This window comes from Ochotona princeps, chromosome 5 (genome assembly GCF_030435755.1).
Source record: "Ochotona princeps isolate mOchPri1 chromosome 5, mOchPri1.hap1, whole genome shotgun sequence".
Lineage (NCBI taxonomy): Eukaryota > Metazoa > Chordata > Mammalia > Lagomorpha > Ochotonidae > Ochotona > Ochotona princeps.
The window spans coordinates 3,215,044-3,230,489 of NC_080836.1; the positions used below are offsets into that span (position 1 = coordinate 3,215,044).

Below are 15,446 nucleotides of genomic sequence, written 5' to 3' on the forward strand. Positions count from 1 at the left end.
TTTAGCAGCCCATTTCCGAGATTATCTGTTTTCCAGGAGAACAAAAATACATAGCCGATGATACTAGAGGTCTTGAAAGGTGTAGCTCCCGGTCAGTTTACTTGGTCTGGATGGTTCTGATACAATATAGAAAATTCTCCCTACTTTGTTCCTACCCCAGTTGTCACTGTTCAGGCCTCGGCTATCTTTGCATGCCCCAATGCATGTTGCTAACAGTCTTTTACCCTTATTGCACTACAACAAGCTCTTGTATCCTCATCCCAGATCCACCCCCACCTCAAACACACACGCAAACACATTCACACAAGAATACTTTAAAGATTCATAGGAAAAAAATTAAAGTCTACTGTGGGGGGGTAAGCTATTTCTAAAGTTCATGGACATTTTTTTAATTATATTCACTTATCATAAACCTTTTAAAGCCATACCCCCTCTATACATGTTCTAATCTCTATTGTGAAATCAGAGTAAACTTTCTAAGATGCAAATTCATGTGACAGACATGGGCACAGTAGTGTTTCATTGCTTTCTAAGCTAATGATGCACAACTTCAAGTGAGCTGTGCTCTGTTCAATGTCTACGTTTTAATGATGCATCTTGTAAGAACAGCAATGCTAGTGTTTTTTAGAGCCTGCCGTCCCATTCTCCCAATACTGCTGTAATTTTACACAAGATCCACATTGTCAGTTCTTTCTAGAATTCATAAGTGTCATATATAAGAAAAAAGGCTGTTCATATTTATAACCCCCGCTCTAAACAACTAAAACCGATATTAAGTAATTTTTCAAAGGACATGTAATTACCGAGTGACACCGTCAGATTAAGAATTCATCCTGGGCGGGACTGCCATGTCCTTCTCTTTTCCAATTGTATTACAGTTTGAATTATACACACACACACACACACACAGAGAGAGAGAGAGAGAGAGAGAGAGAGAACTGGATTATGCATTTGAAGGACCTGTCATTCCATCCTTGAACTTTTATTCTTTTCTCTTGTCACAGCTCAAGGAAGCTCAATATTTGTTCAGGTCATCAGCACGTCTTTGATGCACCCACTCCTGGGGATTAGCATGGCCCCTCGGCTGTTCTCTCAGTCAGAAGGGCAGTAGAAGCTCAGCTGGAGCCAATTTCTTTTCAGTCAACTGCTGAAGCAGAAAGATTGGTTTGTCGTTCAGGAACCCTATGCCCAGACTCAGACAAGACAAGGAGGATTTTATAAATGTACAAGCTAGAATTAAAGACCACGGTTTCCTGAATAACCAGGCTTTCCATGGTGATTTAGAATTAGTGTGATGAGCTTTTGGAAGATCAGCCCCATTGTATTCAAAAAGAGCAGAAATCTGTGAGAGGCACAGTTCAGGCAGGGAAATCGGCAGCTCTGATGGGTGCTGCATTGAGAACAGCATCCTCACGGTACTTGCATTCTCCCCTCCTTAATGTAAACCCCCCTACATAATCAATGAGACACTGAGCTTGTTAAAGTGAAGCAATGTCATTTCTACTTGAAGTTTTAAATTTTTTATCTTCTTCCTTTTTCTCATTTTCCAACCTTTCCCTACATAGCATAATCTTTTATATTTTTAGCTCTACTCTGCTGAGCATTCTAATAAAATCTGAACCTGATTAGTACTGTACATTGTAACGAGCATGTGTCTGTGTGTATATGTGGTTGTTGTGTGAAATGTTGATATGTAGGCATGGGGCACAGGATTATAAAGAAGTTCAAGTAAGTGCAGGGAACATTTTACACAGGTAACAATTTATTTTTTTAATATTTATTTGTTTTATTGGAAAATCAAATATACAGAGGAGGAGAAACAGAGAGGAAGATCTTCTGTCCATCGATTTACTCCCCAAATGGCCACAATGGCCAGAGCTGAGCCAACCCTAAGCCTGGAGCCAGGAGCATCTTCCAGGTCTCCCACATGGGTGCAGGATCCCAAGGCTTTGGCTGTCCTTGACTGCTTTCCCACAAGCAGGGAGCTGGATGGGAAGTGGGGCTGCCGGGATTAAAACCGGTGCCCATATGGGATCCTGGTGTATGCAAGGCAAGGACTTTACTCACTAGGCTACCACTTTGGGCCCATTTTTTCCCTAGGTATAACATTTCCTTTTTGGTTTGTCTCATATTCAAGATGCATTTATTTGCTTGAAGAGGAGAATGACAGCAAGCAAGAGTGAGAGCGATCTCTTCCATGTGCTAGTGTCTCAATAATTTTAACAGCTGAGATTGCTCTAGTCCAAAGTCAGGAATCCTGTGCTCTGTCTAGGTCTCCTACAAGAGTGCCACTACGGCTGCTTTCCTAGCGTATCAGAAATAGAGCAGCCTGGAATTTCACTTATCCTCTGATATTGATGGCTCTTTCTCAGGTGGCAGCTTAAGCTACCGTACCTCAACTGTTTCCTGTTTTCGGTCTTTCTAGAGCTCTCTATAGTAGTACAGTCATTCCACCCAGATTCTCATATTACAAAAATTTCTAATCATCTTCATGCATGAGGCTTGTCTTTTCTGTCCTCTACAATAAACATTGGCATATCCGCTAGCTAGTCTAAGTATTGCAGCATCATCAGTAGTCCATAAGAATCTCATGGCTTGAGCTTATGTGGCTATAGAGCCAACTGCAGTTCTGCATCTGGGAACATGGTCCTCTCAGCTTTTTGACCAAAGCCGATCTCCACAGCAGGTCCCAGACCCCAGACTCTGGTGTTTGGGCCTCGTACTTTGTCACCTGACCATCATGAGCACCTGCAATGATGATCTGACTCAGGCTTACCTGAGGCCTAACAAACAAACATAATTTCATCTTTGCTTCTTCACCACCACCAAGCCACTTCCACAGGTCAAATAGGATCAAACTGCAAGAAAGAGGGGAACAATGAGTGCAAATCTGAGAGAAATCTCAAGGTGAAAGTAGATAAATACACACATGAATAAACACATATGTCTTCAAAATACATTTGTGTTCTAAGAGGCGGTTAACAGGAGCGACGAGATGACAGAAACCCACCCACTGGTTTACAGGCCTTAAACGCGTAAAACAATAGGAGTTGGGCTGTAGTCTTCTCCCCAGGTGGCAGGATTCCAATTAGTCTATCTATCATTGTGTCTCCCAGAATCTGCATGAGCTAGAAGCTGGAGTCCAGACCAGCAGCCAGGCATCAAAACGAGCTATTCCTCTGGGATGCAGGTGTTTCCTTAGCAGGTCCCTCAACATGTATTTTAAATACATGCTCTTTTTGTGTTGTTTGGCTCTCTGATTACAAATACTTTCATCAAGGGCTGACATTGAGATATAGCAACAGGTACAGCCATCACCTACAACACCCACATCCCATGTGTCTGCTCGTTCACACCGTGGCTATTTGGGAAAAGCAATGGGGGATGGTCCCAGTGTTTAGGCCCCTGCCACTCATCCATGCATTTGTGAAACTGGATGAAGTTTCTGGCTTCCACTCAGGTGTTGCCATAGACATTCTAGATGTGACAGGTTTGGGGGAGTGAACTGGTCTCTCTATCCTTATCTCTATTTAACTCTTGCAAATAAATAAAAACTCTTAAATATCTTCATCACAGAAGATGGCGTTGTTTCATCCTTCAATCTATTATAAGTGACTTATTAATCTAGCTCCACTATATAAGACATTGCAACCTGCTAATCATTAGAAGAAAATAAAGGGTCATGATAAACAGGCATTTTGTTCCTTGCATGGATTTTATCCTAGCACTGAGTATCAGTTATGTAACTTCAGTAAATTTTTGTTGAGAGAAATTACACAGCAGCTGCCACCTCGAAGCTAAAAGTGAACTCCAGATCTCTCCTTCAATGTTAGGATGGTTTGAAAACCCTGAATGAACTGCTAGACAAAAGCACACTCTCTTCTGGGTTCCCACAGGCAGCCATGGGCTTATGAACTCATTACGAATCACTGCCATGGGGCCTTGAGCAGCCTGTGTCCAACTGTACCATTTCGGAGCACCTTGCTGTCATCACGTAAACTCTAAAAGCTTGACAGAGACTCTAACACTTGGTATATCCTCAACTCAAGTGTGTTGATGAAAGCAAAGAAGAAGAAGGCTTCCATTTGGCAGTGCAAATAGACAATGATAAAATAACTCAGATGTGGTACAGGCACAGATATCAGATAAATGCTTTGTTGCATGTCATGGTGCAGAAATGTAAGGGGCTTTACATTACACATAAAATTACATATATATATATGTATATATATATATAGCACACACATGCATATATATGTGCATATAGTTGTTTATATATATCTACACACGTGTATGTATACACACATATATCTATTATATATAGATACATACAGCTTTATATATATATGCGTGTATTTGGATTATCTTCGAGTACAAAGTAGAGGCTGGGCTTCTCCTCTCAGAGATCTTGTCTGTGGCATTCTTGTGTTTTTCCACAGCCAAGGATACAAGTATGAGTACCCAATATGAGGCCAACAAGCACGTACGAGCAGGCCTGTGTGGTGCAGCACATCAAGCGGCCCCGACAAAGCCAGCCTCCTGTGCTCACCAAGTCAAGCCCTGGCTACTCCTCTTCCAATTCAACTCTTTGCTATTGCACTGTGAGGGCAGCGCAGGATAACCCAAATGCATCAGCCCCATCATCCAAGCAGGGAGATCCCGGTGGAGTTCTAGGGTCCAGCGTTGGATCTGACCCAGCCCCACGCACTGAAACCATTTGGGGAACAGATGGAAGATTTCTCATCTTCTCTCTTTGTACCACTTAAATGAATAAACCGCTTTAAAAGCAAAAAGTTTTACTTCAGAATGCACATGGGTATGAGGCTAGAGGTTTGGTCTTTTCATCTCACAGTTGAGAGAGCCATTGTTTTAGGGTCTGCGCCTTATGAAGTAACTTATCTCTCAGGGTTTCTACATGGAAAATGAAGAAAGGGTCCAATTCAATAGCTGCAGCACAGTATTTTTTTTTTGCTGTTTGTTAAGAGAAATCAGAGGCAACAGGGTGAAAGTGAAGAAAGCTAAGAGCATGAGCTATCACCTCACATACCATGTTCAGAACTTGACAAATGCATGTTCTGTGTCTTCATACAGGCCACGGAACACGCAATGATTAAAGATGTTATCCTATCTCTAAATACAAGTGAATGATGTAAGTTTTAAATTCGCAGACAGTTTATTGTGGTAATCAAGGAGCTGCACTCAGTTTGACTTGATTATCATCTGTAATGTCGTTGGTATTGTAATAATAGTGAATAAGTATATAACTTGGCAACAGCAACAACAAAGTTATCCAAAGTAGAATCATTTAAAAAATCAATGATAAAATGAAAGAAGCTGTGTAAAGATCATATTTACTATGAACCCTCGTTGGTGCTTTTATCTTTTCATTAACGTGAAAGAGATATTATTTAACTGTACATGCATCCTGAAGCAGAAATTACCTTCATTTCTTTAGACTGAATATAGCAGACAAAATGACTAAGTATTCAGGCAGATACTGCTAAGATAAAGGATACATTGTTATGATTTTTAATCCTTTCAAAAAGAGTTATTTACTTGAATATCAGAGTGACAGAGAGTAGAGAGAGAAGGGAGAAAATGAGAGAATGATCTTTCATCTTCCTTTAGCTAGCCCATTCCTCAAAATAGTGATAAGAGCTGTGTTGGGCTAAACCAAAGCTAGCGGCCAGAAATACCATCCAGGCCTCTCTTGTGGGTAGCAGGCACCTAGTTACTTGGGCCGTTAGCTGCTGTGTTGCTAAGAGGATCGAGGTATGAAGCAGTCTGGGATATGGGAGTGCTCGGACATTGGGAGTCCTGCACCCGACACAGGCTCTGTAATCAACCTCCACACCAGCTCCTCACCCCTTTCTTGTCTGTGTCTCCCTTGCTTCTCCAATCTGATGGTTTGGCTTTATCTGAAAAGAGGAGGTTGGTGGAGGAGTGCTTAAAGCAGACAAAAGGAAAGCAAAAAGAGTAGATAAGAAAAGTGAATTATTTTGTAAGTTATGTATTATTCTCCATTAATGTTTTGCTATTGACAACCAAATAAAACTGTCTTTTATTTCCCCACAAAATAAAGTAAGCTAATTAACGATATTGTCATGAAAAAAATGTGTGTATAACTGGAAGTCGCAGCGTTATGCAGACGTGGAAAATTCCAGCATAATGATTGGTAAAGGACAGTGAAGCTGTCCAAGCTGATCCACTAACTGATGGAATAAATCTGGGAATTCTTGCTAGGCACCATCTTTAGTGCCCTCATAGATAAAATGAAGGCTGAGGTTTCAAAATTTCAGAGATTGCTTCTTGTTCAGAAGCCTTGTTAGACTGTGGTATAGAATGAAGTCATTTGCAAACAGCACTGGGCTTCTAGGAACAGCGAGTGATGTGAAGGACTTGAGAGGATCCTACGCCCCAGAATAGTTGTACCTTTATGGGGATGAGATCCCGTAGGCAATGGCTCCACTGTTAGAGCAGACAACAGCACAAATGCAGTAAAGCCGTAACGTACTGATGACATGCAGAGAACTGTAAATCACATATGCATAAGGGTCTGCATTTTGTAAATGTATGTTTTTCTGATTTTTTGAAACAACTCTTATAAAGACCCACAAAAGAGCTTCTTAAAATTATATTTTGAAAATATTCTACTATACAAATGCAACTGTAAAGTTTGACTCATTCTTGGCAAACGACTCACAGGGACATGACTGTCATCTGTCAGTTGGAAGTGACCATCCAGAGACCCTAAGTCCATGCATCTGTCCTTCAAACACCTCTGGCCGAATTCCCATTCCACCGTGGCTGCTTCCTGCCACATGTCACCCAGCTACACCTCTGCACACACACTTTCAGGGACTGAGTGATTAGCTTAGGAAACACGCACACTCAGAAAAGAGCGACGCAGAAGGAGCCTGCTGAAGGCCTGCGTGAGCAGCTGCAACAGGAGCTGTTGGCCATCCTCCCTCTCCAGCCATGATAGGAATCAGCCCATGGGGGGGCCTTGCAAGCAATGGGAGAACTTCCCTGAGCTATCCTCTTGGTCACTATAGCTCCTGTTCCCTGGTTGAACCTCCCCTGCGTTGCTAATCCTGCTGTGTAGGTAGATGAGTGTCACCTGAACAGCACTAAGGGGCTCTCCACGACACTGCCCACTGCTTGGGCAGGTTTTGCAGCTGAGACATGAGATCCTGAGAAGAAAAGTTGTCAAAGTGGCAACAATTGTAAGCAGCAAATCAATTGCTGCCTGCTGCTCTCATTCTGAACTTCATATTTTAAAGGAGGGTTTTTAGCATCTCTTCCCCTTCCATCTATTGACTCAATGTGGCAAAGATGGCTTTTTTTTTTTTTTTTTTTTGCAGACAATGGGAATAGAATTGAGTACACTTAAAGAATCATCTGGAGTCTTTGTGTGAAGAGAAGATACAAATCAGAGCTGGGGAGCTCCTGGTACTAAACTTCGAGATAGTTCCCACTTTACCGGGTTGCCCCAAGTCATAAAACAAAGTGAAATAAAGCTGGTTCATTTCTCCCCTTCCTTGAGTAACAGAAACAAGTCTAAAACGTGATGCAGTTTTGCGATTAGAAGGGTCAATTGTAGAAAACCTTAATTGCCAGTGAATAGGGCCATTGTGATAATATCACTGGCTTATGCTCAGTTTGGCAGAGTGAGGAGCAGAAGGCAGAGCCAGCGAGAGAGCTATCTGGAGAGAGACTGAGACAGCATTCCTCCTCTCGGATTTGAAATCTCCCCATTCTTATCTGTTTTTTGTTTTTTTTTTTGAACAAGAGCAGAAGGTCAGATATGTCCTCCAAAGGCACTGTTACATTCACAAGGTCTGTTTAAAACAAATACTGAACCAGCACAACTAACCTTTCACATTAGCATAACTGACCTCAATGCATTTACCAAGTTCCAAATTTGAACAACACAGACTGACAAGCAAGGTAGGCACATTCAAGAGCTGGGTAGGTTTGCCTCAAGGCCAAGTGCACCAGAATCTTAGTTCTCACTAAGGCCAGGGCCTCGTGGGGAAGCCAGTGCACGGAACTGCAGTGAACACAAAGGCAACTCTGCTGAAAGTCTGAAGGGCTGGAACCCAATGTTAATCCACTCACATTTCCTACCAGTGGGTTTGTTTACATGTTGCATTTCCCCCATAGTCTAGGAGGGGTTGGTTGTTTGTTTGACATAAGATTCCGTGTTAACATTAATTCTCTATCTAGTGACACCACGAACAAGTGAATTAGAACCTGGTATGCATTTGCTCTTAGGGCCAGCACTGCAGTAGAGTAGGCTAAGGCTCCACTTGCAGTGTATACATCACATATGAGTTTGAGTCCTGGCTATTCTGCTCCCTACCCAGTTCCCCGTTAATGCAACTGGGAAAGTAGCAAAAGATGGCCCAGGAACTTGGGGCCCTCCATCCATATGGGAGAACAGATAAAACTCCTGACTTGTGGCTTCTTGCTGCCGAGTTCTCTCCATTGTAGCCATTTAGCAAGTGAACCAGTGAATGAAAGATTCCCCTCTTCCAACCTTCTTCTGTCAAATAAGATAAATGAATATTTAAAAAACCTTTTCTCATGAATAGAATTGAAATAATAAGATAACTTCTGCGTTGGCAACTCCATGATTGACTAACATTTTTAACCAGGACTGTTATAAAAGGGAAACTCTGATTCCAATATTTAAGTGATTAAATTTACAGGGGAGAAATAAAAAAAAAATAGGTGTTGGGGAAAAGATTGCTAGTTGCACAATGGACAAGCTATAAAGAAAGCTAAAAGGATTAGATGGGGTCCAATGCTCAAAAGTGTCGTCTGTGGGCCTGGCACAATGCTGTAGTGGCTTAGGTCCTCATATTAAACACGCCAGGATCCTATGTGGGCGCCAGTTCTAATCCCAGCAGCTCCACTTCCCATCCAGCTCCCTGATTGTGGCCTTGGAAAGCAGTTGAAGATGGCCCAAAGCTTTGGGACCCTGCACCTCTGTGGGAGACCTGGAAGTAACTCCTGGATCCCGGCTTCAGATCAACTCAGCTCCAGTCATTGCAGCCGCTTGGGGAGTGAACCATCACATGGAAGATCTTCTCTGTCTCTCCTCCTTTCTGTATACCTGACTTTCCAATAAAAATAAATAAATCTTTTTTTTAAGTGCATCTATGATATACAACTTACTTCTCAGGATCTAATCGCAGTGGTAATGGCTGTACACGTGCTAGGTATTTAAGAAATGCATAAGCGGGCCCGGCGGCATGGCCTGGCGGCTCAAGTCCTCGCCTTGAACGCCCCGGGATCCCATATGGGCGCCGGTTCTAATCCCGGCAGCTCCACTTCCTGCCCAGCTCCCTGCTTGTGTCCTGGGAAAGCAGTTGAGGACAGCCCGATGCATTGGGACCCTGCACCCGCGTGGGAGACCCGGAAGAGGTTCCTGGTTCCCGGCTTCAGATCGGCGCGCATCGGCCCATTGCGGCTCACTTGGGGAGTGAATCATCAGACGGAGGATCTTCCTCTCTGTCTCTCCTCCTCTGTGTATATCTGACTGTAATAAAATGAATAAATCTTTAAAAAAAAAAAAAGAAATGCATAAGCACCTGCACAGAGCAGCCGCTGGTGGAGGGGCTGTGAGCCTCTCTAAAGACGCATGAACAAGGTTCGGTGTGATTCACTGGGACTTTGACTCCCTGTGAGAGTCGATGACTTTCTGTGTGCCCACCACACCAGACTAACCAGATGCTTCTTGAAGACACATAAACAAATGCTAGATCTGTATTATGTTGAAGGCCTCCCTCACAATAGAGCATCAATGGTGTGCTTTCATGAGTGAGCTGTGCAGTGAGGTACTCCCTCTTCTGCTCTGCTTTGGAAACCAGGACCGAAACGTTTCCATTCTCACCATGACCCAAGTGCAGAGACGCCACTGCTGTGATTGCCACATCATCCCCCTTTCACTGAGCATTTGGAAGTGCTATGGGTTGTGCAGTGCACCAAGATAGTTTTTCTAATATTTGTGCTTGGGAAAAATGCAAATTCTTCTTTGGTAGATGATATTTTTTTTCTGGTTAAGTCCTTTTTTTACATTTTATTATTATTATTATTATCATTTGATGGTACAGTTCCATATTCCCTTATCCCCTTCCCAATCCCCCTCTACCTAGTTCCTCCATATCATTACTAATATATAGTTCTTCATACACAGTCATATGTCAATCATTGTAAGCATGGACAATGGCAGAGTCCAGAATCCTACAGTCAAGATATAGTGAACAGTTTCATTGTAAGTTCATCTTTGTCTGGAAGCAGAAATGCATACTACACTGCATCCTCACATCTGGATGTTAGTCTCCATTTCACAGCTACTGTACATCCCCTCAAATGAAAAGTCATGATACAAAATCAACAATAGAAAGAAAAATAGAAATTTACAATGCCATGAAGTTAAAAGACATGTTACTAGATATGACAGTCTCCGTTGCACAGCTACTATACATCCCCTTAAATGAAGAGCCACAAAACAAAATCAATATCAGGGAGAAAAAAGAAATTAACAGTAAGAAGTTAAATAACATGCTATTAAATGACTAATGTGTAGCTGAAGAAATGAAAATCAAGAACCTTCTTGAAGAAAATGATGCTACTCTATGATCTATGAGTCACTGAAGAATTAGAAGAAAGTGTTTTGAAGAGATGAAACGAACAGAAAACAACAAAACCCATGTGATATAGTTTCCACTGATCTTTGTTGGTGAAGTGTGTCTCCTCCAGACAATAAACAGAAGGGTTTTGTTTTTTAATCCAGTCTACTAATCTATGGCATTTGATTGAGCTTAAGCCATTTACATTCAAAGTTTAATATGTGTGGGTGGTACTTTGGTCCTGTCATTTTAGTCTTCTGTTGTCATTTTCCTGGGCTGTTCTTCTCATTTGCCTTTGGTTTTGTTGGGTGCTCTTCTTCTTCTCTGTCAAGAGAACATCTTGAAGTATCATTTGTAGGGCAGGTTTGAAAAAGGCAAATTCTTTTAACTTTTCTTGACTGTGAAAGAATTTTATTTCATTTTCAAAGACAAAAGAAAGCTTTGCTGGATATGTTTTCCTAGGCCAACAATTTTTTTTCTTTTAGAATCTGGAATATGTCACTCCATTCTCTTCTTGCCTGTAGAGTTTCCTGTGAGAGATCTCCTGTGAGCTTAATTGGCATTCCTTTATATGTCAGTTGATTTTTCTCACGTGCACATTTAAGGATCTTTTCCTTATGTTCAATTGAAGAGAGCTTGATAATCATGTGTCTTTGTGAAGATCACTTTTGATCAACCATTTTGGAAGTTCTGTGCCCCACCTGGATGTTGTTTCCCAATTCTTTCTCCAGATTAGGAAATTTTCCTTTATTATTTCATTAAATATATTTGCAAACTCAGCTTCCCTTTCTGTACCTTCTGGGACTCCCATAACTCTTAGATTTGGCCTCTTAATAGTGCCTTTCAATTCTTGAATACCTTTCTTGGCCTGATCCAGCTCTGCTTCCAGCTTCTTGTTTGCTTCTCCCTGATGACAGGAAAAATCTTCCAATTCTGAGATTCTTTCTTCTGCTTGCTTCATTTTATTTTGGAGACTCTTCACTGTACTTTTAATTTGCTCTACCGTGTTCTTAATTTCTGATATATCAGCCTTGATTTGCTTTGTTGCTTCCTTAAATCCTTTGAACTCTTGCATGAGCTTCTCATTTTTTATCAGAAGCTTAAAATGAGTCTAATGGATTCTGTGTGCCCTATTTTCTCGATGTCTTCCTCAGTTAACTCTGAGGTTGGCATAGGGTTTTGCTCCTTTGCAGGGGAGTTTTCAGTAATATTCATTGTGCTTTTGTCTCTTCTTTTGCTCTTGGTCATTGCACTTCTGGTTAGCAGTCTTCTCCTTGTGGCAGGTTTCTAAGTTGTGTCACCCACAGGTCTGCAATGCAATTTTACTTATTGCAGTTGGTACACAACTTTTTCCTTGCAGCCACTTGTGCCACAACCTCCAGCGAGTTCCAGGTTTGGGTTCTTATATCAGATTTCCACCATGGTCTCCACAGCCCCAGCTCTTGGCTCACCACTTTCCACCTCCTGTGATACAGTGCTGAGGCTGCACTGTTGTCACTGCAACCTTTCTCCCACTTCTGGTTGGAGCAGGTCCCAGGATTAGAGAGACACCAGGTGTCCTATATAATTAGGTTGTTGGTGGCGCTGATCTTGTCAGGACCTGTTGGACGCTGGGTCTGTGTGCCACACGAACCTATTTTGACCCGTACAATGCCACAGTCGGTATTATTTTCCTGCGGAACCAGTGCAATCCAGTGAACTCAGCGAGTTCTCACAAGCTCAGCACATGTGCAGTTCACTGTTGTTCCCTGTAGTCCTAAAGCTATTGCCACAGTGTACAAAATAGCGCCTGACATACCACTAGTTCTTGATCTGCAGGCTGTCAGGTCTGAGGGCTATCCAGACCTGTCTTGGATGGAACCTGTAGAATGCCACATTGTTGCAGTTCACTGTATCAGAAAAGAGTTCACTCCCAGCTCAGCGTATGCTCAGTTCTTTCCCTTGGCTTTGCCTCCTTACACAAAATGGCGCCCAATTCAGCTCTAAGGGGCTGACTGGGCTATGAAATCCATCCTGTTCTCACACTGCCCATCTGGGATCTGCTTCTCTCTCTCTGCTCCTGGTCAAATCAAACGGACCAGCAGGATAGACTGTTCTTTGTCTGGAAATTCCCTTTCCACCTGGCTGCGGGTGGAATTCTGGCTGCTGGTGGAGTTCAGATCGCCATTAGCTGGGTGCCGCTAGAGCATCAGTCCCTGCAACACAACACCGTTGTGTACGCTGCTTTCCTGTGTCTGTCATCTCCAGGTACCCCTCTACTGTTGTTCTGTCTTTTCCTATATTTCCTGAAATATGTCCTTTCTGCTTCATCCTGATTAAATGTTTTTCCATCCGTTTAAACCTGTCCTTACCTTATTCCGCCATCTTGATTCTCCTGGTAGATGATATTTAGAAAAAATATTGCTTAGCACATGAGAATTGAATTCTTCTGTGACTAATTTCCATGCAGTTCTTTGGAAATAAAGCTCTAAGATTCTGCTAAAAGAACAAGAACATTTCTCTGTAAGCAATATTTTTAAAAATGGTAAACCAAATTTTGCTGAAACATTGTGATTGAATTTATTTGCGAAATGTATTGTGCACTTCAAACTTAGTTTGAATGAAATCTGTCTAGATTTCAAGAAGTTCTTGGTCACTGTCCTACAGAACAACTGGACCCAGTGGAAAGCACAGGCAAAATGCTCATGCTGTTATGTTGACTGGCTGATTGATTCCATGTTCCCCTCTTGGTGCTGTTGTTCATTCACGCACCACTCCCCAAGTTCAACCATTCTTTTTATTTTGTTTTATCTCTATTATTTTGTCATTATAAATTTCCACAAGCTCTGAGATTTCCCTATCCCAGAATCCCAAATCTACCTCCCCACTGTTTTCACCTTAATCATTGCAATATTATAGTCCTTCTTAATCAGTCACTAGTCCATCATTCTGCTCTTTAGGTGTATCCTGACATTGTAGACATGGACAATGGCTGCGGGTCCAGGATCCTACTGTCAAAATATATTTAGGGCCTGGCGGCGTGGCCTAGTGGCTAAAGTCCTCGCCTTGAACATGCCGGGATCCCATATGGGCGCCGGTTCTAATCCCGGCAGCTCCACTTCCCATCTGGCTCCCTGTTTGTGGCCTGGGAAAGCAGTCGAGGATGGCCCAATGCATTGGGACCCTGTACCAGCGTGGGAGACCCAGAGGAGGCTCCTGGTTCCTGGTGTCAGATCGGCGAGCATTGGCCCATTGAGGCTCACTTGGGGAATGAATCATCGGACGGAAGATCTTCCTCTCTGTCTCTCCTCCTCTGTGTATATCTGGCTGTAATAAAATGAATAAATTTTTTAAAAATATATATTTAACTGTGTCATTGGGACTCCATCTTTGATCTGGATTTGGAGATACATACTGCAATGTATCTTCACATCTAAATAAGATAATCTCTATTACACCGTTACTATTCATTCCCTTAAATGAAAAGCCATAAAACAGAATCAACAACAACAAAAAAAATACAAAATTAACAACATGAAGTTAAATAATTTGCTATAATTGATCAATGTATCCCTGAGGAAGTTAAGAAAAAAAATTTACACCTTCTTAAAGCACATGAAACTACCGTGCATCCTATGAGTCAGTGAGGAAATCAATAAAAAAAAATTTAATGAATGAAAATAAAAACAAAAATACCAAGTCCCTGAGATGCAGCAAAAACAATACTGAAAAGGCTATTGTTGTATTTGGCATGTAAGTGGTCTGATGTTGCAAAGAACATAAGATATCTGTCTTTTTTGGACTGACTTATTTCGCTGAAATAATGGTCTCCTGTTGGGACCATTTGGCTGCAAATGGTAGAATTTCATTCTTTTTAATGGCTGAATAGTATTCCATGGAGTAACTGTAACAGAATTTCATTGTCTGCTCCTGGTTGGACAGGTATCTGTGTTTTTTCCATGTTTTTGTTGTTGAGATTGTGCTGTTGTAAATATGGAATTACAGATTCCTGTCTCATATGCAGATTTCATTTCCCTTGGATATATTCACAGAAGTGTGATAACTAGGTCATAACGAGGGTACATTTTCAGTTCTCCTAGCTCTCTCCATACTGATTTCCATAGTGGTTGTACTACCTACAGTCCCACCAGCACCAGAGAAGGATATCTTTCTCCCAAAATTCATGCCACCAATTGTTAGTAGAGTTGTGAATGTAGCCCAAACTCACTGACATTAGGTAGAATGTCTGTGTGGCTTCCTTTTGTATTTCCCTGACAGCTAGGGAGCCTGAACATGCTTTCATATGTGTAATAGCTATTTGAATGTGTTCTTTTGAAAAAATGTCTCTTCATTTCCTTTGGCCATTTCTTCATAGGGTTGTTTGTTTTGCTGTTGTTGAATTTCTGAAATTCTTTGTAAATACTGGGTATTAGCCGCGTATCAGATGTGTACTGTGCACAGGTTTTCTTTCATTCTGTCGGTTGGTTCCTCACTGTACTGATTGTCTCCCTTGCTGTAGAAAATCTTTTTAGTTTGATGTTGCCCATTTGTTTATTTTCTCTTTGACTATCTGTGTTTTTGGCCCCTTATCCAAGAAGTCTTTTCCCATTCCTATATCTTGGAGAATGCTTCCTGTGTTTTCCTTTAATAGTTTGACGGTTCCTGGGTGTAGATTTAGGTCCTTGATCCATTTAGAACTGATTTTTGTATGAGCTGACAGGTGGGTCAGGGTCTTTCCTACTTCTGAAGGCTGCTTTGCAGTTTTCCCACCAGCATTTCTTGAAGAGACCAGGCTTTTGCACTAGATTATTTTCTGTTTCCTTGTTG

At 41.8% G+C, this 15,446-nt stretch overlaps 1 protein-coding gene across 1 annotated transcript in view; it reads left to right on the plus strand.

Annotated features, from left to right (window-relative positions):
* Window positions 1-15,446, plus strand: part of LOC101521841 (contactin-associated protein-like 5) — a 415,974-nt gene that overhangs the window by 41,287 nt on the left and 359,241 nt on the right. The gene's annotated exons all lie outside the window — the stretch shown is intronic.